Consider the following 21,376-nt stretch of genomic DNA (forward strand, 5'->3'; position numbering starts at 1 on the left):
GAAACGTCAGCCTTTCTGCTCCTGTGATGCTGCTTGGCCTGCTGTGTTCATCCAGCTCTGCACCTTGTTGTCTCGGATTCTCCAGCATCTGCAGTTCCTACTATCTAGGAAGATGAGACTGGTTTCATCCCAGGAATCCTGCATGGAATTTCCAGGCAATCTATAGTTCTGTTAACTATTAATCAGTTGAGTTTAGTTATGAATGGAATGGTTGAGAGCTGTAATTATTGCCTTTGCTTTGTTGAGAGTAATTTGAATCTCTAGTATTTCTTGCAATTGGAGAGTGGGAAAGTCAAGTAGATAGAGTAAGATATAGTTGAAGGGAGAAAAAGAGATTATGAGAGACATGCAGTGGGGATAATTTTAATTTTGACTGATAGCAAATTGGAGGCTCTCACCTATTTTCGATCTGGTGATAAATGTTAAAATTATGCCAAGTGAGTAAGAGACAGACATAGAGAGAGCAAATGAGAGTGAAAGGAAGACAGGGAGAGAGAGAGAAGGCAGGGGAGAGAGAGAATGGAAGTGAGGAAGCAAGAAGGACAGAGACAGAGTGAGTGACATAGAGAGAGAGAGAGAGAGACAGGCAAAGGAAGAGAAGGAAAGGGAAAAGGTGCAAGAGGTGAAGTACGGAATGCATTTGGGAGAGATGCCGCTGTAGCATATCTGTGGGAATGGACTGTTCTTGGATAATAAGGTCTATTGCACAATAACAGTAAGTATGTTTGGTCAGACATAATTACTAGGACTATAGGGAGCTGCTACAGATATATCTTCTCCTTCTGTATGCTAGTGTAGAACTGGACTCTACATACAGACTGTGTGTGATATCAATAGAATAGGTAGAGCCAATACAACATGAACATTAACCCCTTCAGAGCCATTACTTTGCATAGCATCTCCCCCCGAGCTCTTAGTTCCCATCGTTAGCCCATTGTAGACTCGTGTATATGACTACATTACTTTTTCTACTGTACCATCTGTTCCAGCTCCCCCAAGACCTTGACTTTACAAATGCAGTGGGTCTAGACAGTTCACCCATTTCTCAGAGCGCACTCTCTTTGGACTTGAAAGAATAATAGGTCCCTTGTTTGAGGACTGCTGACCTGGTGCCGATCACTTCTTTGCTGGAAGATATTTCATGTTTTGGCTATCCTTCGTGGAGAATGTCACTTTCTTGTAGACCTTGTTGGTTGATCACATTATCTGGTTGAAGCTTAATCTCCTGAATTTCTTCCCTGGATGACAGATGCTATAGTGGCACAAGTACTTCATTCCCGTAGTGGCCTAGATTTATAAATCAGGAATTCACTTTCTATTCAGAAGAGGTAGTATCTTTTGTGCAGTATCCTGGACGCTTCTACCAGGCAGTTTCTTCCTTTTGGCCATGTACTGGATCCGAGGACATTTGTCTGGCTCCCATCAGTTTACATGTAATGTCTCTCCATTGGGATTTTGATCAGTCTGAGCGTCTTCCATCTCCCTTTGTGATTGTTTGACCGGTGAGGTAACTGACAGTTGTGTTACTGAAAGATGGCCGCTCAGCCAGCACTATCTTTATCGCTGCCCTTGACTGCTGTGCTTCAGAAGATGAGCATGGAGTATAGTTGTGCAGGTAAGTGTGGTAACCTTACAGACAGCAAGATCCCACAAACAACAGCAAGTCAACCGAGGAGGTAATCAACTTTGAACATGTTGATGAAATGAGAGATATCAAATATTATATAGTGCAATAGGACTTTTCTGAAAAGGAGAACTGGGCACAATGTCAATGATCTCAGATGGCTCATTACAATTTACTGTCAAACTGGCACATGATCCTGGACTATGGAGCAGTCTCAAGTGTCGAGCTTATATTTTCTTGCCTATCCAGTTACATCGAAGGCTTAAAGGAGACCAATCTTCGTGGCAAGTTAGCCTCAGCCAAACCTTGCTCTTAATTGCAATCCAGTTTTCCCCTCATGTGGTGCCGAATTTTGCCAATGACAGTGGATGCACGCCATGATACAGCTGGCCCATTTGTGCCAGCGAAATTGGTAATTGGCGGCAGATTATTTGTTTTGGAAGGGGTCCTTCTAGACATTACCTTCCAGTGAAAGTCAACAGTCTCAGAAGGGGAGCGGGGACGCTTGTGGGCAATTCAGACAAAGGTTTGCACAATTTTATTGCCCCCACCCCTGCTGTGACTGTCCCTTTAAGCCTGCTGCATGACTGGGGATTTAATAAAGTAAATGCCTAACTGCGATTCCTGGCTGGCATAGGTCCAACACTTTTACATGCAGCTTTGACGCTAACCATTTCCATATGGGCTGCTAGCACACAGCAAGGTATTTATGAGAGAATTATTCTTCTGTGAAAAAAAAAATCTGCACATCTTAGTGCAGCCAGTGAATCAGGAACTGAGCTCCCCTGATGCTCTGAGTGCATAGAGATCTAGCATTGAGTCATACTGCTTGCAGAGCTCCAAGTGCAGTTTCTGCACTGCTAACTGATCTCATGGTGGTGGAGTGTAGGTGGCTGTCTTAACATTGCAAGGCACACAAGGACAAGACTCAGTTTGCCTTGACTCAGGCTGCCTACATGCATATCTCGAGCATTGGGTATGGATTGACTGTGAATGCCACCTTTTTTTTTTGATCCTTTCGCCAACGTTTGCATCACTGCCCGGGCCAACACTTGTTACCCATTGCCCTTGAGAAAGTGGCGGGTGATCTGCTCAGTTTCAAGGGAGGTGTACCCACACTGATGTTAAGGACTGAATTCAGCGGTTTTATTTTTTACTCCCATGATGGCGAAGGAGTGGTGATGTAATTCCACATCACGATGGTGTGAAGGGAACTTACAGCTGGGGGTGCACCTGCTGCCTTTGTCTTTCGAGACCAGGGAGGTTGTGTGTTTGGAAGGTGCTTTGGAAAGAGGTTTAGTGGCACAGTGCAGAGCCTGTTGCCACTGTACGTCCAGTGGCATCAGTGGTGAATGGAGTAAATGTTCAAGGTGATGTTAATCAATTAAGCTGCTTTGTCTTGGATGGTGCCAAGCTTTTCAAGTGTTGTCACAGCTGCATCCAGTACTCCATCACACTTGTGCTTTGTGGGTCAAATCTGGGAAGTCGGGTCTTGGCTTACCCATTGCAGGATTGTCAGTCTCTGACCTAGCAAGCTTTTGTAGCCAACATATTTCTATCACTAGCCAATGACAAACCCCAGAATGCTGATGGTGGGGACTCAGCAATGACCAATGCTGTTCAATATTGGGGGGCAATGGGTTAGATGTTTGCTTGGTGAAAATGGTGATTGGCTGGCACTTGTTTGGCATGCATGCCAGTCGCTATTTATCAGTCCAGTCCTAAATGTTGTCTAAGTCTTGCAGCATATGGTTACAGGCTACATCAGTATCTGAGGAGTTGTGAATAGTGCTGAACGCTGTGGTGGTCACTCCTACTAAAGCTATAATGGACTGATGCATCTGCAACAGATAGATTGGAGAGAGCAAACATGCTTTTCCGTCTTGTTGGTTCGCTCACCACTTGTCGCAGGCATAGTCTAGCACCCATGTCCTTTAGGATCCCACCGATTCCATCTGTAGTGGTGCTGCCCACCCAGTCTTGGTTGTGGACATTGAAGTCCCAACCAGAGTAGATTCACCGTTCTTGCAAGCCTCAGTGCTTCCTTCAAGTGTTGCTCAACTTGGAGGAGTCCTGATTCATCAGCCAAGAGTAGCAGTAGGTTGTAGTCAGCTGGTCATTTCCTAGTCTGTATTTGATGGTGTGAGATTTCATGGGATCCAGAGACAATACTAAGGACTGTGACGACAACTCTGTCCTGACTGTACATCTCTGCTGGGATGGTGATGGTGGTGTCTAGGGCATTGTTTGTAAGGTATGATTTTCTGAGTTTGACTATTTTAGCTCAACTCTCCCAATTTTGGCAAGAGCTGTCAGATGTTAGTAAGGAGGAGTTTGCGGGGGAGACAGGGCTGTGTTTGTTGTTGTTAACACTAGTGCCTAGGTTGATGCCAGATGGCCCATACACTTTCATTCCTGTCCCTAGATTTTATTGAAGTTTGATACAACTTAGTGTCTTGCTGGGCTATTTCAGAGGGCAGTTGAGAATCAGTCACATTGCTGTGCATCTGGTGTTACTTATGTACCAGACCAGGATGGCAGATTTCCTTCCCTAAAGGACATTACTGAACCAGATGGGTTTTTTATGACAATTGACAATCAGTATATGGTTGCCATTGGACTAGCAATTAATTCCAGATTTCCTTTTTATTGAATTCAAACCCACTTCCCCACACCATTATCCTGGCTCCCTGAATTACAAGTCCAGTGTCATTACTACTAGATCACCGCTGCCCTTCGAGTTTTGGAAAAAGTCCGGGTTCTGTAGGACATTTTGGAGCTGAAGGCACAGTTTTGAAGTAATTCCTATAAGTACCAAAAGTTGCATGAAGAAAAACCTTTTCACAGTCACTTAGAGTCCAGAATGCTTTGTCAGCATGTGTGGCAGAAGCAGGTTTAATCGAAGCATTTAAGAAGGGAATTCAATAGTTATTTGAAAAGGAGTAACCCACAGGGTTTTAGGGAGAAGTGACACTAATTGAGCTACCCATTTGAAGGGTTGCTGCAGATACCTTTGGGCAAGAGGCCTCCTACTGCATTGGAACAAATCAGTGACTCTTTGATGGCCAAGAAGATGCACTAAGGAGGCCAGAATTAGAAGAAAACAGGGGTCTTGTATGATTGTAGAACTGGAGGAGATTACAAAGAACAAAGAAAATTACAGCACAGGAACAGGCCCTTCGGCCCTCCAAGCCTGCACCGATCCAGATCCTCTATCTAAACCTGTTGCCTATTTTCCAAGGTTCTGTATCTCTCTGCTCCCTGCCCATTCATGTATCTGTCTAGATACATCTTAAATGACGCTATCGTGCCTGCCTCTACCACCTCCGCTGGCAACGCGTTACAGGCACCCACCACCCTCTGCGTAAAGAACTTTCCACACATATCTCCCTTAAACTTTTCCCCTCTCCCCTTGAGATCATGACCCCTAGTAATTGAGTCCCCTACTCTGGGAAAAAGCATCTTGCTATCCACCCTGTCTATCCCTCTCATGATTTTGTAGACCTCAATCAGGTTCCCCCTCAACCTCTGTCTTTCTAATGTAAATAATCCTAATCTAGGATTAGAGATATAGGGAGGGGTGATCCATGGCCGTGTTGGAAAACAAGAATGGGAATTTTAAAATTGGACACACAGAAGTGAATCGGCCTGAGGCTATGGCATCAGTTTTGGAAGAGCTCCAGTTTGTGTTGGGTACAAAGTGGAAATCAAAGAGAGCTAAAATAGTTGTCTCCAGATGCCGGGATGGGGTATTCGGGACCAGTTGAAGCAAGGTGGAAGATAGACATAATTGCAGAGATGATAATGCACAATTTCAGCTCAGTGTCAAATAGAATGTCATAGCTGTGTATGGTCTGGTTGGTAATTCACCACATGTAAAGAGTTTCAAGATGTTTCTGTGAAATATGATAAGGTGCTGTGCTTCCTTGCTAACACGTCTTCACATGTCTCTCACTGACTGACACAGACAATCTGAAAGAAATGGTGCTGTTGCTCACATCACTCCTCAGACACTTATAGTCATTAAGAATTTCATCACATTTAAAGAGAGGCGTTCTGCATAATATTCACTTTAAATGGGTGTTTGTGTTTGTAATGATAACTATAAAATGGAACAAAGGTTTCAATATTCTTTACTGACAGGTGTAAGCAAAAGAATAAGACACTCATCAAAGAACATGTCATAAAAGAAAATTAGGGGATAGGAGGGCAATTGAGATGAATAAGCAAAGGGCTTTAGGTCTGAAACTCCACACAGTGGGATATAGATAGCTGAAGATGGCCATCAGCAGTGGAGCAAGTGTGTTGAGAGATTGGCCATGCTAAATTGCCCGTAGTGCCCAGGGATGTTTGGGTTAGACATGGGGAAATGGGTCAGGATGAGGTGCTCTTCGGAGGGGGAGTGTAGACTTGTTGGGCCGAATGGCCTGTTTCCCCACTGTAGGTATTCTATGTAAAAAGGTGGTGGAGTTGAGGTCATTGAATATTTTTGAGGTGGAAGTAGATTCTTGTTCGGAAGAGGAATCAAAGGTTATCCGGAATTTGAAACACAAACAGATCAGCCATGATCTTAATGAATGGAGAAAGCTCGAGGGGCTGAATGGTCTGCTTCTGCCTCAGATTTGTAGGTCTGTATATTATGCACAAGTTTGGTCAGGGTTGTTTTCGTGTTGGAGGAAGTCAGGCCTAGTTTTGGGAGATAGAAACACCGTCAAGGCCTTGGATTTTGCAAGGACAGACCGAGTTTTTGAAGACGATGTGGTGATAACAGTTTTGAAAGGAAGGAGAACAGAATCTGGAATAAGGAGCCATTTGCAACATCCACTAAAATGGAGGCCAGGAAATGGGATGAAATGAACAGTGGTTTAGTGTGGATGAGATGGAAGAAACACTTTTGCTAGGTGTCACAATGAGGATAGGCTTGATGATTTCAGGAGGAATTAGAGATAAAACGTACAGAACCAAATCAGAAGCTGTTGGAAAAGCTCAGTAGGTCTGGCAGCATCTGTGAAGAGAAAAATAGAGTTAACATTTCGGGTCCAGTTCTGAGTTCTGAGGAAGGGTCACCGGACCCGAAACGTTAACTCTGACTTTTTCTTCACAAATGCTGCCAGACCTGCTGAGCTTTTCCAGGAACTTCTGTTTTTGTTCCTGATTTACAGCATCTGCAGTTCTTTCAGTTTTTATAAAACATACAAGAGATAGACACCCTGCATAATCATCCATGCATTCAAAACTCTGCTACATAAATCCTACTTATGCCAAGTTCTGTTATACTATCATTCCTATAGCCCACCCATCCTTGTGCTTGCTGACCCACATTGGACCCTGATTTGGCAGTGTCTTGGCTCTAATATTTTCAGCCTTGCTGTTAGGGTGGTATGGTGGCTCAAAGGTTAGCACTGTTGCCTGACAGCGCTAGGGACCTGGGTTTGATTCCTGCCTCAGGTGACTGCCTGTGGGGTTTTCACATTGTCCCTGTGTCTGTGTGGTGCTCTGGTTTCCTTCCGTTGTCCAAAGATGTGCAGGTTATGTGGGTTTGTCATGGGGAATATAGCGTAGGGTGGGATGGTCTTCAGAGGGTCAGTGAGGACTCAATGGGCTAAATGGGCTGCTTCCACACTGTTGGGATTCTAGTCTATGACTGACTTCAAATCTCTCCACTGTCCACTATCCACTATTAGTCTCCAGTATCAATTGAGATGTTCAGGAGGCCACTGGATGATTATTTGGATAAACATAATGTGCAAGGGTATGGGGGAAAAACAAGAGATTGGCACTGGGAAATGATGCTCAGTTAATAAGTCAGGCAGGCATGATGGGCATAATGGCCTCCTTCTGTGCCATAACATATCTGTGATCTCTCTACTCTTCTAATTTTTGTGTGTCCCTAATTTCTTTTACTCCCTTATTGCTGGCTGTGCTTTCAGTTCACTACCACTCCAACTCTCTGTCCCCTTCTTTATGATACTCCTTAAAACCCCCATTCCAACCAAGCTCATGGTCATCCAGTCTAATGTCTGTGCACGTGGCGAATTTTGTCTGCTTTACAAAGTGGTTCTACACTGTGAGAATAGCCCACCAGGTATTTCTGCAAAGAGCTGGGACATATTTAGGGGCGGCATGGTGACACAGTGGTTAGCATTGCTGCCTCACAGTGCCAGGGACCCCGGTTCAATTCCACCCTTGGGCAACTGTCTGTGTGGAGTTTGCACATTCTCCCCGTGTCTGTTTGGGTTTCCTCTGGGTGCTCCGGTTTCCTCCCACAGTCCAAAGATGTGCAGGCTAGGTGGATTGGCTATGCTAAATTGCCCATAGTGTTCAGGGATGTATAGATTAGGTGGGTTATAGCAGGATGGGTTTGGGTGGGTGCTCTGAGGGTCAGTGTGGACTTGTTGGGCCGATGGGCCTGTTTCCACACTGTAGGGATTCTATTCTATGATTAATAGTATCATGTTAAAGGTGCTTTATAAATGCATAAATTGTGTGGATTGTTGTTGGTTCAGGGCTAGTACTGAATAATCTCTGCTCTTCTGAAAGCATTTTAATAACTTCACTTGTATTGAAAGATGCCAACATGCACTGAAAAAAAATCACTGGGCTACTTCTGAGTAGTTTCAGAACACAGTGGTGTTGTGACTAATCTCTTCCAAGGCCAATGATAGCCACCTTTAAAGGCAAGACTCTTTCCATTAGCACCTTGATAAATTCGGAGCTATTCACCTTCTTGAGTAGAGTCCACGTCTAGGTGTTGCATCTTGGGCTTCGCAAATAAAACGACACCAGGTTGTTATAGTCCAACAGGTTTATCTAAAAACACAAGCTTTTGGAGTCTCTTTCCTTCTTCAGATGCTCGCGGGAGGGGAAGCAAAAGGACAGAGTTTTTCAGTAAAAGATCAAAGGGTCAGACAACTGATGCGAATTGAACAGACCTAAGATGCTGTTAAATCTTTAATCAGTTAGGAAAGGAGATGCAGGTTTCAATTCGTTAATATGAAAATCCCTGAATTTCTACCCAGAGACAAGTGAAGGTTTTATCAGTGTGAAGAAGAAGAAGTGGTATCTCAGGTCAGACAATGGGTTTTAGGTGTGAGGCCCTGCTTAGAATCAGGTACAAAAACAAAGTTGCTGGAAAAGCTCAGCAGGTCTGGCAGCATCTGTGAAGGAGAAAGTAGAGATAACGTTTCGGGTCCGGTGACCCTTCCTCAGAGGGAAGCTCTGTTTTTTCCTTCACAGATGCTGCTAAGATCTGCTGAGCTTTTCCAGCAACTTTGTTTTTGTACCTGATTCACGGCATCCGCAGCTCTTTCAGTTCCTGCTTAGAATCTGTTTGTGTTTTGACTTGGAGTCTTTTTTTTTCTAACGTAGGAATTTATAAAATACCACATTGACTGACTGTCTACAAATTGTGTGCTTTTTGAGTGTGTGTGTGTGTGTGCGCGCGTGTATGTGAGTGCATAGAGTGGTGAGGCCACCTGTAGTGCGCCATGAACCTAAGATCCCTGTTGAGGCCGTCCTCATGGGTACAGGAACTTGGCTACCACCCTCTGCTCAGTGACTCTGCATTTGTTGTGTATCCCAAAGTCTGCCTTGGAGGCCGTTTATCCAAAAATCAGAGGACGAATGTCCTTGACCGCTGAAGTGTTCCCCCACTGGGAGGGAACATTCCTGTCTGGTGGTTGTTGCATGGCGTCCAATGATCCATTGTCATAGCACCTGCACGGTCTCCACAACGTGCCATGCCTCAGGGCATCCTTGCAGCATATGAGATAGACAACGTTGGCCAAGTCACATGAGTATCTGCCGTGCATGTGGTGGATGGTGCTCCCATGTGTCATGGTAGTGTCCATGTCGATGATCTGATATGTCATGCAGAGGTTGCCGTGGCAGGGTTGCGTGGTTTCGTGGTCGATGTTGTCCTGAAGGCTGGGTAGTTTGCTGCAAACAATGGTCTGGTTAAGGTTTGGCGGTTGTTTGAAAGCGAAAAGTGGAGCTGTGGGCAAGATCTTGGTGAGGTGCTCATTGTCATCATTAATGTGTTGAAGGCTGTGAAGAGCATGGCGTAGTTTCTCCACTCCCGGGAAGTACTGGACGACGAAGGGTACCCGATTGGTCCATCCTCTGAGGAGGACATGATGGTTTTCTGCTGTGGCACATTGGAACTGGCAGTTGGAACTGATGAGTTGAGCATCATTTTCTGTTCTTATGAGGGCGTCGTTCAACAATTTCAGGTGTCCGTCGTGTTCCTCCTTATCTGAATAACAAATTGAAACCTGCATCTCCTTTCTAACTGATTAAAGATTTAACAGCATCTTAGGTCTGTTTAATTTGCATCAGTTGTAAGACCCTTTGATCTTTTACTTAAAAATTCTGTGTCTTTTTGCTTCCTGTCACATGGGCACCTGAAGAAGGAGAGTGACTCCGAAAGCTTGTGTTTTCAAATAAACCTGATGGGCTATAACCTGGTGTCATGTGATTTTTAACCTTGTCCACCCCAGTCCAACGCCGGTACCTCCGCATCTTCACAAACAAAGCCACAGAATACAGAGATATGAAAGTGAGGTGAAACATACAAACAGAAACATAGGAAATAGGAGCAGGAGTAGGCCATTCAGCCCTTCAAGCCTGCATCGTCATTCAATATGACCACGGCTGATCATCGAACTCACTACCCTGGTCCTGCTTTCTCCCTAAATAGATGGTAGTGTTCATGCTCTGAAGTTGCCCTGAAGGGCTATAAGGTACCTATTTGGAAAGTAAGGTGCTGTTCCTCCAGCTTTCTTGGGACTGTGCTGGCTGAGGACTGTAATGTTTTCATGAAAACAAGCATGTATCAAGGCAGGTGTAACACAGGGTGGAACTGGAGGAACACAGCAGGCCTGGCAGCATCGGAGGAGTAGAAAAGCTGACGTAACATCAGCTTTCCTGCTCCTCTGATGCTGCCTGGCCTGCTGTATTCCTCCAGCTCCACACTGTGTTATATCTGACTCCAGCATCGGCAGTTCTTACTATCTCCATGTAACAAGGCAATTAATTTCAGCTTAATCAAATGAATGCTGATACCAAGTAGGAAATATTCAGATCGGTGACCTAAGCCATGGCCAAAACCATATTGGGAAGATTCTTAAAGGAGGGGTGAAGACAAAATTCCAGAAGTTTAGCTGAGGAGGCTGTAGGTAGGGCCATTAATGATGGTGAGGATGGGTCGGTAATGGACAGGGAGCCAGGATTGGAACAGTAGTGTTTCAGAGGGTTGGGGTTTCACTGTCAAATAGCCAGGTGCCCAGGGAAACCAATGAAGGAGGAGTTTTTGGGTGAAGTTTTGTTAGTGCCAATGCAACCGCCCTGGGTCAGCATCTTCAAGAGGGGAGAAAGGAAGATAAAGAAAATAAAACATCAGGTCTGAATCTGGTGACTTTGTTCCCAAAATTCAGCATGAGAGGCGTTTCGTTCAAATTTCATGGGAAAGAATGGTGGATCCTAAATTTGATCAGGCCGCCAGGTGGGGTAATGTGTATTGTTTAATCATGTGCGAATAGCAGTGGACGTGAACTTTCTGTCTTTATATCCTGCTCTTACAGTTCAGCACCTTCTGAAGTGTTGCTGATGATAAGACTGAATGTACAAAGTCTTTGTCTAAGGAAATCGCCCACCACACATCTGCCCCAGTGGGCTTTTGTGGTACAGTGGCAGTGTCCCTAACTCTGGGTCAGAAGGCCTGGGTTCAAATCCTACCCGCTGTTGAGTGTGTTAGAATGCCTCTGAAAGGTTGGTATAGAAAATATCTACACTTTCCACATAAGGGACCATCATCCCTACACCTTCTTATACCAGCACAGAAACATGAGAGTGGACGCGCGCGTGCACACACACACACACACACACCTATGCACAAAACCCAAGCAAAAATGGATATCTGAAAGTGAAAATGCAAACATGCTCATAATTGTGCAGATATTGAAGCACACTACACACAAATAGGCATATACTCACAAATCCCACAAATGTAAAAGCAAAATACTGCAGATGCTGGAAATCTCAAACTAAAGCAGAAAATGCTGGAGAAACTCAGTGGGTTTAGGAGCAGCTGTGGAGAGAGAATCTGAGTTAAAGTTTTAATTTATCTATGGTCTGTACCTCTGAGGCAGAGTCATACCGGACTCGAAACGTTGACTCTGTTTCTGTCTCCACAGATGCTGCCAGACCTGCTGAGTTTCTCCAGCAATTGCTGCCTTTATTTCATCTGTACAAATGCTCGTATATTAACAATCATAAGAGCAAACGAACATAGATTTAGTCATTCATGTTGTCCGTTGTCTCCTGCCTTCCTTCCTCAAGGCAGTGCCATTTTGCTGAGGAGCAGATCTCTGGCCACTGAGATTTTTTCCTGTAGAAGGTGCAGTAAATGTTGGTAGGCTACTTGACTGTAGGGTACTACAGTTTCAAGCATAATCATCTCGGACAAAATCCAGACTTTCTAAATATGATCGCCATGCAGAATGGGAGCCCTGGATGACGATTCCTTCTTCTTCTCCATTGGTACTGAGGTCAACTTTCCGAGGGACTTCCGCTTGACATCAGCTAAGTCAGTATGGGCCACTTTGTTACTTTGCCTGTTGAGGCATTTGGGGACCTCCAAATCGGTTAACAAAAGCAAACATTGTATACTGCCCAGAGAGTACAGACTGACTTTCTTCCTCTGCAGGAGTCAAGGAAGCTTAAGATTGTGAAGATATTTGAGAATGGTGAGAATAAATTGACTAGAATGGGCTGAGGGATTATAGATACAAGAATAAACCAGAAAAGCTGGAGTTATTCTCCTTTGGGAGGAGAAAGCTATGGGTTGATAGAGGTGTATAAAATTGTGTGAAGTTAAGATACTTCATACATTAAAATCTTGTAGGAGATCAGCTATGGCTGGAAGGAAAGTCTGAGAGCTCAGTGAAGGCATTTCTATCCTTAATCCTTTCTTTCTTTACACAAGGTGCCTTTATAAGACAGTAAATTGAACAAAAAAAGAAGCTCTTGCCTTTCTATGTTCGCAACCCCACGATGTACCAAAGTACTTTCTTACCAATTAAGTTTTTTTTTAAAAGTATGAGCATTGTTGCAATGTAGGTAATCCGGCAGCTCATTTGCACACCGCAAGCACCCACCCAGCAGGTAATAACGACTAGATGATCTGTGTTTCGGTGTTGCTTGAGGGCTAAACGTTGGCTTCAGGATAGTGGAAAAAACTCCACTGCTTCACATCTAACTAACTGCCATGGAATCTTTTACATTGACCTAAGAGGATAGAGAGAGGGCCTTGCATCTAAAAGCATATTTCCCATGATGCACTGATAGAATGTAAACAATATTTGGCGCTCAAAACGCTGGAGTGGGGCTTGGACCTCCAAACGGTGGGTGTCCCTGCACCATGCCGACTCCAGAGGTTTAAGGAAGGCAGCTCACAACCACCTTCTCAAAGGTAATTAGAGTTGGACAACAAATGCTGGCCCATCTGACAATGCCAACATTCATGAAAGACCAAAAGACCTTCAAGGGTGAGAGTACTGGTCTACCACAGATAAATCTGAAACATACACAGCTACAGTACAATCACTGCCTACACACAGCACAATGGCATTGCAAGAAGGTTCAAGGAGCAGCAAACAAACTATTGATGGTAATTTGGAGCTTGTTTTCTTTTAACTCAGTCAGATCATAACCATTAAATAAGCTATTAACAGTAGCTCAAAGAGAACTTGAATTCTCTCTGGATAGTCAATCCGTGGAACTCATTACTGTAGAGGACTGTAAAGGGTGGCTGATTACAAATATTCAAGGCTAAGATAGAAAGATTTTTAATCAGTAAGGAAATCAAGAATTAGGGGAAAAAGGCAGGAAAGTGGAGATCAGGATTAGCAGATCAGCCATGATCTCATTGAATGGTGGAGCAGACACGATGGGCTAAATGGCCTCATTCTGCTTCCATGTCTTTTGTGTTGCGAAGTTGGGTAGAGTACTTGTGGATTGGGAGGCAGGAAGTTAGAATTTGGTGTTTGTACAATGCTAGGGGGGAAAGCTTCGCATGGTCCCTTTAAAAGATCATGTGCTTTTTCTTTTAAAATGGATGTCTGTGAGCAGCAGCTTGAAAGTTAGCAGGTACACAGAGAGCACCCAAATTGAAGGCTGTATAGTTAGCAGGCCAAGCAGCAGTTTTTTTTTACCAAGACAACAGGTTTTTGAATTTAACCAATCAATTTGAACCAGGCACTTAGATACTAAATAAAGACCAAAAGAACTGCGGATGCTGTAAATCAGAAACAAAAACAAAGTTGCTGGAAAAGCTCAGCAGGTCTGGCAACATCTGTGGAGGAGAAAACAGAGTTAACGTTTCGGGTCCAGTGACCCTTCCTCAGAACGTTCTGAGGAATGGTCACCGGACCGGAAACGTTAACTCTGTTTTCTCCTCCACAGATGCTGCCAGACCTGCTGAGCTTTTCCAGCAACTTTGTCTTTGTTCCTGACTTAGATACTAAAAACCTACTAAATTTAAAATCTGATAGTTTTGACAACATAGGACCAATCCTATTGTAAGAAATTGTCATGTGTCGTCGAGAATGTAAAAAGGGGGCAGTTGTACAAAACCCCAGAGCTAGCTGCCATCTGCCAAAGCTAATGGCCCTCATATCTCAAGAGAAAATCACTGTCTCTCACAGCCTCCTCAATGTCTTAGAGAAAGCACCGTCCAAATAACAATGGTACCGACAGCACAACTAGTTAACATTCCTGACTGAAGAAGCAACGGAGAAGGCACAGAACATTCCAGAAGACATGTAACCTGGCAGTAAGTTCGAGAGACCAAATTCTCTTTTTTTTAATACATATATATGGGGCTTGTATTTATTGGAACAGCATACCAATAGAATGTTGCTTTATTTAGGAATAGTTAGGAGTGAGAAGGGATTTATTTGGTTTGTTAATAGTTTGGTTAATTTGTTCACTGTTAGAGTTAGATAACTAAATTGTTACTTGTTGATTTTTAAAATGAGCGTCAGGGATTTAGTTTACTTAACCACTGAAAGGTAGGTTACACCATTTTTCACACTTCTTTCACACTTCTTTCACAGATTATAGGGTGAGGTGCTCCTCCTTGGGTGTTTCGGTTTTTAGTTCTCAAAGCGGATGGGGGGGTCAACCTCTGCTTTGTAACAGATTGGGGGCTCGTCCAAGATTTGAACAGGTTTGGACAGATTTGGGGTACAAAAGGTCCCAACAGATTTAAACAGACTTGGGGATTAGTGTCCTAGATTTTTAAATAAAACTTAAGTGAGAACTGGAAAATCTGTTTAATTCCAGTTGCGTGTTGTTGGTTAAATCCAAAAGTGGGGAAATGGCTCTTAACATTGCTAAAGAGGTTCTGGGGGGTCGAAGATGTTTCCCAAATTTGCCAAGAAAGTTGAGAAAGACAGAAAAAGTTGACACTTTTATAATTAGCAGACAGGCTAAAAGTGGGGTTTAACTAGGGACAAGAAGAAAGCTGAAATTGTAACAAAGTTGGTAAAGCATTTAGTTATATCAGAGAAACAGTCAAGTGCAGTAGAGTTAGAATAAATTAAATTGCAATCGAGACAACTGGAGTCAGAGGCCAAAGAAAGGGGAAGACACTTCCCAGCAGAACAACAAGAAAAAGAGCAAGAAAGAAGGGGAAAGAAGAGTTCCAGCCGAAGAGAAAGAAACAGAAAGAAGAATTCTAGCTGAAGAGAAAGAAATGGAAAGAATGTTGGAGTTGGTAAAGATGATGTTGGACCTGGAAGCAAAAAGACTAAAGTGACAGAGGTAAAAGCACAAGATAGAAGTGATGAAGAACAAACTCATTGTAGCAAATAGTCTAGTAGGGATCTATACAAATATGCCCAAACATTACCAAAATTCAATGAAAAAGATGTAGAAGCTTTTTTTCATTTCCTTTGAGAAATTGGATAAACAGATGAGCTGGGCACAGACCGTGTGGATAATGTTAATTCAGACCAAGTTGGTAGGCAGGGCTAGTGAGGTGTTTGCAGTGCTGTCAGAGAAGGTGTCAGGAGAATATGAAGAAGTAAAACAGGCCATTTTGAGTGTCTACACATTGGTACCAAAAGCATAGAGACAATGGTTCAAAATGTAAGAAAGGAACCAGGTCAGACTTATGTCGAGTTTGAAAGAATTAAACAGAGCAACTTTGATAGATGGCTGAGCACTAAAGATAAAAAAGACGTGAAATATTATTCTGCTGGGAGAGTTTAAAAATTCACCTCCAGAAGTGATAAGAACTAATGTTGAGGAACAAAGTTAAAACAGCGAGAAGAGCCGCAGAGATGGCAGATGAATACGCATTTGCGCAAAAGTTGAAATCTAGCTTCTGACAGCAATTTCATTCCGTGACGGATAGAAATTGTGAAGGAGGGAGATCCTTCAATGAAAAACAAAAAGCAGATCACGCTGGGAACAGTTTACGACATGTGAAAAAAGAAACCCAAGAGGGTGGAAAAGAGGTGAAAGACCTCAGGTGTTTTTGCTGCAATAAGATGGGACACACACTGTCACAGTGCTGGTGGGTTAAGAAAGACATTGGGAAAAAGGATGTGGTTAAAGAGGATGAACCAATGGAATTAGTTGAGATAATGAAGTAAATCCCAAGAGAAGTCAAGGAGCTGCAGGAGAACACACAGCCTAGTCATGGGCTGGACAGTAAGATAGTGCCTGATATTTTCAAAGACTTCACCTGCATGGGTAAGGTTTACTCAGGTAGAACAGGGGTGGTAGGTAAAGAAGTTAAAATATTGAGTGATATGGGAGCTAGTCTGTCTCTTTTAGTAAGAGATGAAACTATTTGTACTCCTTCAGAAATATTGCCCGAGAGAGTGGTAATCTGTGGAGTACTTGGAGAGAGGAGAAGTGTTCCCTCGTGTAAGATGAGGCTAGAAAGTCCAGTCAAGACTGGGGAAGTGATAGTGGGAGCAATGGAAAAATTGGCTATTGCAGGAATACAATTTATTCTTGGAAACGATGTAGCTGGATCACAGGTGGCAGTGATGTAGTGGAAAAGCCAAAAGAAAACCAGGGAACTTTTCCGGACTGTGTGGTGACAAGATCCCACAGCCATAAGTTAAAGCAAGAAGGGAAAACCAAAGAGAAAGATGAAGGATCTGAGTGTATTCCAGAATGATGTTACCTAAGGATTAAATGTTAAGGTGGAAATGGAGACCTTGGCAGGTTAGTGCAGAGGACAAATAGGCGGAAGTTCACTAGATCATGTTGCCTACAGACAGGAAGTATTGCGGGTAGCACATAAATTACCTGTAGAAGGTCATCTAGGCTAAGATACAGAAGCATTTCTATTGGCCTGGATTCCATAAAGATGTGGTTGAATTTTGCCGTACCTATCACATGTGTCAGACGGTAGGAAAGCCACAGGCAGGAATAAAACTAGGGCCTTTGATGCCAGTTCCCACATTTGAAGAACCTTTTACACGGGTTATAATTGATTCTGTTGGTCCTCTCCCTAAAACCAAAAGTGGGAGCCAGTCTTTGCTCACCATGATGGATGTGTCTACCAGGTTTCCGAAGGCTATTCCAGTACGGAATGTTGGGGCAAAAAAGGTGGTGGAAGAATTGCTTGCTTTCTTTACCCGTTATGGACTACCCAGGGAGATTGAGTCAGACCAAGGGACCAATTTTACTGCCAAATTATTTAAGGAGATCATGGATACTTTATCATGGTATCCAATACTTTAAATCAAGTGCATACCGTCCTGAATCCCAGGGAGCATTGGAAAGGTGGCATCACACCCTAAAGACATTGCCAGGATTATCCAAATGATTGGGATAAAGTTATCCTGTTTATAATATTTGCTATTAGAAACGCTCCAAATGAATCAACTCAGTTTACTCCATTTGAATTGATATTCGCACACGAAGTAAGAGGGCCTTTAAAATTAATTAAGGAAAAGTTGATAGGTTTGAAGTCAGAGATCTCACAGTTGGATTATGTATCTGAGGTGAGAGAAAGATTAAACAGAGTAGGTGAATAAGCTAGACAACATTTGAATGTAGCACAGCATCAAATGAAGCAGAATCAGATAAGAAATCTCAAATTTGTACGTTTGCCCTTGAGAATAAAGTATTGGTGCTGTTACCTTTTGGTAGGAGATCCCTTCAAAGCAAGGTTTAATGGTCCCTGTCAGATTGAGAAGAAGTTAAATCAGGTAAATTATCTGTTAAAGATGCCAGATAGGAAAAAAATTTGTCATATGAACATGCTGAAACTTTACTATGACCAGGAAAGTGAACCGAAGAAACAGATATTGGGTTACTGCCACTCAGAGTAAGGAATCAAAACCAGATGATTTGAATTTTGATATGCCTCAGAATCAATTAAATAATGAAGAAGTCCTTAAAGAATGGGAGAGGATAGTGAGCTATTTGTTCCAGGAACAGAGAACTGAATTGAAAGACTTGTTACAGCACTATGAGGACCTATGTAGAAATAGAATGGGGAGGACTAATGCCACAGTACATGAGGTTGATATAAGGAATGTTGTTCCAATAAAACAACACCCCTACGGGCTTAATCCTCTCAAAGCAGACAGGATCAGAAGGAATTGGAAGTGATATTCCAAGAAGGCATCATAAAGATGAGTCAAAGCGAGTGGATTTTGCTGATCGTGTTGGTTCCCAAACCTGATGGTACTCAATGATTTTGCGTAGATTATCAGAATGTCAACACTGTGACCAATCTGACTCATACCCAATTCCAAGCCTGGAGGACTGTGTGGAAAAAGTAGGACAAGCCACTTTCGTCACAAAGTTGGACTTATTTCGCGGTTATTGTCAAGTACCTTTGTCAGAGAGAGCAAAAGAAGTTTCTGCTTTTGTAACCCCAAATGGGTCATATCAATTTAAAGTAATGCCCTTTGGAATGAAAAACTCACCATTCACCTGTCAAAGGCTTATGAACAGAGTTATGGCAAGCTTTAGTAATTGTGCCGTTTATACAGATGACTTAGTGATCTTTAGTCATTTGTGGAACGATTGCATAGAGCATTTGGCAGAGCTCTTTGACTCCGGGAGGCAAAGTGGGCCATAAACTTGGCAAAAACATAATTTGCGAAGTTGAAAGTGACTTTCTTAGGGCACAACATCGGACACGGACGGATGACACCAAGGAATGTGAAGATGAAGGCCATCGAGGAATTTCCAAGACCGTCCTTGAATAAGGAAGCGCCATGATTTTTAGGATTGAACAGATTCTACAGGAAATCTGTACCCACTTAAGTAGCATGGTGGCATCGTTGACAGATTTGTTAAAAGAGAACACAAAATTTCGGTGGACAAACCAATGCCAGGAGGTATTTGAGAATTTAAAAGCAGTGTTAACTACCACACCAGTTTTAGCCACACCAAATTTTTTGAAACCATTGACACAAATGATGTAGGTGTTGGAGCTGTGTTGTTACAAGAGGATGATTGTGGAATTGAAAGGCTAATCAGTTATTTTTCAAAAAATCTCAATGTCCACCAGAAAAAAATATTCAAGCATTGAAGAAGTTATTGAGTTTGGTAATTGCCTTACAACATTTTAATGATTACGTTGCAAATAATGCATCAGAGATGATTGTGTACACTTATCATAATTGTTTGATACTGCTGGAAAGATTTAAGGACACAAACACCAGATTATTTCATTGGAGTCTCATGTTACATGAATGTGCATGTTGCGGTTTGTGAAAATATCATTGTAGATGCTTTTTCGCAAGTTTAAAAGAAAAATGCTTATAGAAGATAGAAATGATAGTATTCAATGTTTTATATATATATGTGTGTATATATTTAGAGTTAGTATAAAATGTGTAACACTAGATAGTGGGCCATGGATCTAGTAATATAATGGAATTCAGTTTTTTAATAAATGAAACTATCTTTTCATAATGATGGTTCATTTTTTCTCAACGGGGAAGGTGTTGTGAAGTTAGGTAGAGTAATTGGGAGACAGGAAGTTAGAATTTTTTGTTTGGAAAATGCTAACGGGGAAAGCATTGCATGGTCCCTTTAAAGGATGATGTGCTTTTTCTATGCTTAGAGATTTAAAATGGATTTCATTGAGCAGCAGCTTGAAAGTTTGCAGGTACACACAAAGTGCCTAATTTGAAACGTTTATATTGAAAGGTCGTACACTAAGCAGGCCAAACAGCAGTTTTTTTTTAACCAAGACAACAGGCTTTTGAATTTAGCCAATCAATTTGAACCAGGCAGTTAGATACCAAAAACCTATTGAATTTAAATATGATGGTTTTGATAACATAGGACCAATCCTATTGTAAGTAATATTGATATGTCATCAAGGGCACAAAGTGAAGTGGGCAGTCGGACAAAGCCCCAGAGCTATCTGCTATCTGCCAAAGCTAATGGCCCTCAACTCTCAAGAGAGAATCACTGTCTCTCATAGACTCCTCAATGTCTTAGAGAAAACACCATCTAAATAACAATGGTACTGACAGCACACCTAGTTAACATTCCTTCCGGAAGAAACAACAGTGAAGGCACAGAACATTCCGGAAGACATGTAACATGGCTGTAAGTTCAAGAAACTAAATTCTACTTTTTTTTTATATGTTGGTGGGGTTTTATTTATTGGAACAGCATACCATTAGCATCTTGCTTTATATGGGAATAGTTAGTAGTTAGAAGGGATTTATTTGGTTTCTTAGTAGTTTGGCTAATTTGTTACAGTTAGATAAATAAATTGTTACTTGTTGATTTTAAGATGAGTGTCAGAGATTTATTTTATTTAACCACTAGAAGTTGCTGTAAGGCAGGTTACACCACTTTTGACCGTTCTCTTACAGATTATAGGGTGAGGTGCTCCTCTTTGGGTGTTTTGGTTTTTAGTTCTGCCAGATGGTCTTACAGCCTTGTATTGCTGAACGATAGATCAAGAAGATTCCAGTCTCAATCCCCAAGCATCTAGAGAGTTAATCAGCTCAACAGGGGATATAATCCTTAAGCTAGAGAGAGCAAAAGAGGAGGGGGAGGATCTTTGGCTTTTTGACTGGTCATCCAGTGACCCAGTGTGTCTGGATAAAGATTATTTTCAAGATGGTATTGTTTTCAATCTGTTAGTTTGTGCATATATCTTGTGGAGCTTGATCACAGTGCAACTCTATTTTTATGTTTTGTTTTAGAGCAGAGTGAAACTTAATCTAGATCTACGTGCACTCCTGTTAGTCCTTCATTTATTTTTGTCTGAGTTACGTGATTTACTTAGTTATTTAGATTTATTTGGTTGAGTAGAAAGGTGGGAGAGTTGGGCTTTGCTCTTTGTGGGAGAGAATGGTGTGAGGAGATTTGATCATGGTGACCAAAATCACAGGAGTCCAGAGAGAGTACATCAAAGGAATGTGTTCTCATTGGTGGAAGGGTTGAGAACCAGGAAGCCAAATTTAAGGTAACGAGCAAACATAGTTATGGAGACCCAAGGAATTTTTTTTTCCTTGCTCAGCATGCAGTTATGATCTGGAATGTGGTTCCTGAGAGCATGTGGTAGGTACGGTCAACCAAGGCTTCCCAAAAGGAACAGTGTCTGAAAGTAGGAGCAGGGAACAGCCAGTGGAGTGGCATTAGTGAATTGCTGCATTAGGAAGCCAACGCAGAGGCCAAGGGTCAAATAGGTGACTGTAAGACGTGGGAGCAGAAGCAGGCCATTCAGACCATTGAGTTTGCTGT

At 42.5% G+C, this 21,376-nt stretch overlaps 1 long non-coding RNA gene across 2 annotated transcripts in view; it reads left to right on the plus strand.

The window, feature by feature from the left end:
- The window catches only part of LOC109918524, a 166,738-nt gene that overhangs the window by 48,644 nt on the left and 96,718 nt on the right, over window positions 1-21,376 (plus strand). The window contains exon 3 of one of the 2 annotated variants that reach the window (XR_007263251.1): window positions 9,670-10,085. The exons of the other annotated variant lie outside the window; for it this stretch is intronic. This is a non-coding gene — a long non-coding RNA (uncharacterized LOC109918524). Of the gene's footprint in view, window positions 1-9,669; window positions 10,086-21,376 lie in introns of those variants that run through there. 2 annotated transcript variants of the gene reach the window in all.

Source organism: Rhincodon typus, chromosome 11, assembly GCF_021869965.1.
Source record: "Rhincodon typus isolate 14 chromosome 11, sRhiTyp1.1, whole genome shotgun sequence".
Classification (NCBI taxonomy): Eukaryota; Metazoa; Chordata; class Chondrichthyes; order Orectolobiformes; family Rhincodontidae; genus Rhincodon; species Rhincodon typus.